This window comes from Pyrus communis, chromosome 13 (assembly GCF_963583255.1).
Source record: "Pyrus communis chromosome 13, drPyrComm1.1, whole genome shotgun sequence".
Taxonomy (NCBI): Eukaryota; Viridiplantae; Streptophyta; class Magnoliopsida; order Rosales; family Rosaceae; genus Pyrus; species Pyrus communis.
In genome coordinates, this window is record NC_084815.1 from 5983642 (window position 1) to 5988455 (window position 4814).

At 35.6% G+C, this 4814-nt stretch overlaps 1 pseudogene; it reads left to right on the plus strand.

Moving 5' to 3' along the window:
- The first annotated feature begins 3095 nt into the window (after window positions 1-3095).
- The window catches only part of LOC137712141 (zinc finger AN1 and C2H2 domain-containing stress-associated protein 11-like), a 2752-nt pseudogene continuing 1033 nt past the window's right edge, over window positions 3096-4814 (plus strand).

Here is a 4814-nt window from a genome sequence, read left to right on the forward strand (position 1 = left end):
CTACTTGATCATGGTTGGTTCCTTTAGCCACGGGCATGGATCTCTTTAACACCTTTTCAGTAACCAAATGCTTTTACAACGTCCTTAAACGGTTTAAAAATGAAGAATTCTTCAAATATTTTACAGAAAATGATAGTGCAGGATTTAATTTCACACCATCTGACCGTTGCTTTTCAAAAGCTGATATTAGCATGCATGCTAAAGTTCCAAAACATCTTTTTAACTTCAAATTTTCCAATATCCAACCGTTTCAAGGGTTAATTTGTCACTACAGCCCTATTTTCTTACGTCAGCGATGATGTTGACTGCCAACGGACAATCCATACTAGGAAGGTAAGTCGTGTTTTTTTTTTCATTAATTTTGTTAAACAATAGATTTGTTAGATTAAGTAGTCGACGAGACTCGAATTTACATCATAGTACAAAGGTAATACTCTTCTCTACCATTGTGGTAGATGGTTACTTTTGTTTTTTTTTTTTCCATTAAATTTGAAAGGAAGTGTTTATATTAACAGATAATTAAGTCATTAACACAAGAATAATACAAGACACACTAAATTTATGTACCAAATTTGTGCACTAAATGATGTGGTACTAATTAAATTTGTGCTTTAATACAAGTTGAAATTTGATTAAAACATTATATAGTGTAAAAGCCACTTCATTTGGTGTCTAAATCTAGTGTATGTAGCACCAACCTTAATCATTCTGGTTATAAGTGATTCCATTTATGATTGCCTCTGTCATGAAAGATTTACTTGTATTAAGGAATTCAGGTTAAGTTAAAATAATTGACCACAAAATGTTTAAGAGAAGGAATTATAAATAATGTCCCATGAGTCACAAATAAGTGGGTAAGAAGATGACACAAGTATTGTCTTTCATGCACTCAAGTTTGAACTATTCCATCCCACGTCAGAACTCAAACAAATAAGCGTAGTAAAAATGTCACATCCCGGCCCGGGGCGAATCATTTCACGGGCCCGCTCCACCATCGTAGCACGATATTGTCCGCTTTGGGCCCCGACCACGCCCTTACGGTTTTCTTTCTGGGAACTCACACGAGAACTTCAAGATGAGTCACCCATCTTGGGAATACTCTCGCGCGCTACTCGCTTAACTTCGGAGTTCTCATGGAACCCAAAGCCAGTGAGCTCCCAAAAGGTCTCGTGCTAGGTAGGGATGAGAATATACATTTAAGGATCACTCCCCTAGGCGATGTGGGATGTCACAATCCACACCCCTTAGGGGCCCGACATCCTTGTCGGCACACACACGACTAAGGTTACGCTCTGATACCAAATGTCACATCCCGGCCCGGGGCGGATCACTTCCCGGGCCTGCTCCACCACTGTAGCACGATATTGTCCGCTTTGGGCCCCGACCACACCCTCACGGTTTTGTTTTTGGGAACTCACACGAGAACTTCCCGATGGGTCACCCATCCTGGGAATGCTCTCGCGCGCTACTCGCTTAACTTCGGAGTTCCCATGGAACCGGAAGCCAGTGAGCTCCCAAAAAGCCTCGTGCTAGGTAGGGATGGGAATATACATTTAAGGATCACTCCCTTGGGCGATGTGGGATGTCACAAAAAAGTAGTGTTGTTAATATAGAATGGCATTATTTAACCTTTCACACACTCTTTTCAATTTTCAGTTATTGGATCACATGAATTGAAAAACATGAAAAGACAAAAATTAACATAGAGTCTATGATAGATAAAAAAAAAAAAGAGTAAATTGTAGTAATGGTCCCTCAACTTTAATCAAATTGGAGCAATAGTCCTCAACTAAAAATCCATTATCATTGGTCCCTCAACTCATCAAAATGTGTAGCTATGGTCCTTTTTGTTAATTTTGTCAGAATTTTATCAAAATAAGTTATGTTGGAAGGACCATTGCTACAATTGAGGTCCTTCAACTTATCAAAACGTGTAATTATGGTCATTTTCGTCAACTTCGTCAGAATTTTGTCAAAATGAGTTATGTTGGAATGACCATTGCTACAATTGGGTTAAGGTTATGGGATCATTTCTCCAGTTGGATTAAAGTTGAGGGACCAATGGTAATGAATTTTTAGTTAATGGACCATAGCTGCACGTTTTGATGAATTGAGGGATCAATGGTAATGGATTTTTAGTTGAAGGATCATTGCTCCAATTAAGTTAAAGTTAAGAGATCATTGCTACAATTTACTTAAAAAATAATGTTTGGATAGCATTACTCTTAATATAAGTCCCTATAAATAAGTCATCAACCGTTTCACATATATTTGGGAAGAAGTATCAATAATGTATTTTTATTTTGCAGAAATAAGCAGAAATAACTAACACCATATTTGGATGATAGAAATAAATTTGAAATTTTGACAAAAATTAGAATTTATAAATTGACATGCACTAATTCCTTTGTTCGAATTTATAAACATAGAAATTTAGAATTTCTGCAGGAAAAAAACTTAGAATTTGAGACCTCCAGCTCTCAAGTTTAAATTATAAATATGTGTCATTTCCCAATTTCTATGGGTGAGAGTTTAAAAATAGAAAATTCCGTACAAATCCTATTGTTCTTTTATGTTAATCAAATAAGAAAATTCACAATTTCTAGATAATAAAATTTGTGATTTTAAAATTCTTTATTAATCTTAAATTTTCTCCTACAAATAAAGTGTAAGTGTTTTTCTAGGATTTAAGTGTATTTTTATTAATGATTGATTTCAAAAACATTTCTATCAAAAACGCTTTCAGTTCTTTTAAGACACATTCAAACACATTTTTTTTTCAGTTCCGCAAAAACTCCATTCCACATATTTTGGTTTTTATAGAAGATGATGGAAAAGAGATCAAAATTTTAAACTAAATTATCAAACCAAATAATATATTACTAATAAAATATGAGAAATGTTATTGACACTTCAAAAATCTCATTCTACACTTCTCACGAATGTACTTTTTTTTTCTAAATATAAAAAATTAAAAATGTAAAATAAAAATTTTAAAATACTAATAATAAATTCCTAAAATAGAATACGTTAATATAATATTTAAATAATAATTTAATCATAACCATCAACGTCCAAAAAACTACAATTTTTTTTTTCTTTGTCTTTTTGGTTTCTCAAGAAATTTCTCGGGGGCGGCTTGCAGCGACTCTGTCTTTCCTTTTCTCTCGAGGAGAAAAGAAAACTAGGGCAGCCGTGGACTTGGGATTCCGCGGATTCGGTGTCCGTCTCTGTATCCGCGGAAGCCAAAATACGATCCAAACCTCGGACAATCCGATTCCGATTCTCCCAATAAATCTCGGGACTAAATAATCCGGTCAATTCTTTACATTTCAACTCATTTCGTTGATTGGCGGCGAGCTTCTACTGTCCTGCGTGCAAAATTCGGATGGGAACTCCGGAATTCCCAGATCTGGGTAGGCATTGCTACGTCGCGGAGTGCCAGCAGATAGATTTCTTGCCCTTCACCTGCGATAGCTGCCATCAGGTCCTCTCTCTCTCTCTCTCTCTCTCTCTCTCTCTCTCTCTCTCTATGTATATATATATTATCTGTAAATTTCTTACCTCCTCAGCTTATATGAATATCGAATGTGTATTGTGTTTTGGAAATTTAGATTTTGGTTATTGGGATCGGGATTATGCTCTGTTTGGTTGGTTGATGAGAAGTAGAATTACCCAGATAAAAAAAAGAAGGAAAATTTCAAATTTTGTTGATTCTTTGGGGGAGATGATTGCGCTCTGTTTGGTTGCTGAGAAAAGTAGAAAAAAAGGGAAAATTTCAAATTTTGATGATTCTTGGGAGGCAAAGCTCGGAGAAAATGCAAAATGGGTGTGGATGCACATTAGATTGGATTATGAATTTGTATCTCTTGGAAAAAGAAAGGGTGAAATGCCGGAATAAATTTATCTTATTAAAACTAGAGAGGTTGACAATTTCTGTCTACATTGTCCGGAAACTGGCAATAAATTTCCGATCTTGGCGTTTGCTTGTGTTGAAACTTTTTAACTTTATAGGGTGGTATTTCATTCCTGCACTGTATTTTCTTTTGATATAAATGTTTGTTTCGAACTTGTGTTAAATTGCGGTGCATGATCTTTGGAATTAATTGAATTGCAAATAAGTTACTGAATGTTTACTTATGTGATGTTAAATATCAAGGTGCTAATGTTTGTGTAGTGGGAATAAATTGATGTTGTAGCTCATGTATATAGATTTGGCTCAAAGGAGTGGTATGTATTGGAGAATAAATGGTGGAAATGTTTGAACATAAGAAACTGATGGTCAAATGTAGTGAAATGTTTTGAACCTTCCGGAATGTGGTGTGATGCGTCACATATACATTGCGGTTTTTCACCAATTTCAAAATGCAATTGATGTATGGCAACCAAAGGTAGTTAGGGGTTGGAATGTTTTCCTAAAGTCTTTATTTCAATTTTTTTGGGGCCAAAAAAAGCCTTAATTGCTCAGGTTTATACAATAGCTTAGTCTTCCATCTTTTTACCATCTTCCATCTTCCTGAATTGTGGATTATAGTTTACCTGCAATATTTCTGCTTCTTGAATATTAGATTCTTCATACTAACACAAGGCTGACATTATGTAGGTATTTTGTTTGGAGCATAGAAGCTACATTAAGCATAATTGTCCGAACGGTGACAGAAACAATGTTACTGTTGTCATCTGTCCCCTCTGTGCCAAAGGAGTTCACCTGATTCCGATGAAGATCCAAACATTACTTGGGAGAGACATGTTAACACTGATTGCGACCCTTCTAATTACGAGAAAGCCACAAAGAAGAAAAAATGTCCTGTCCC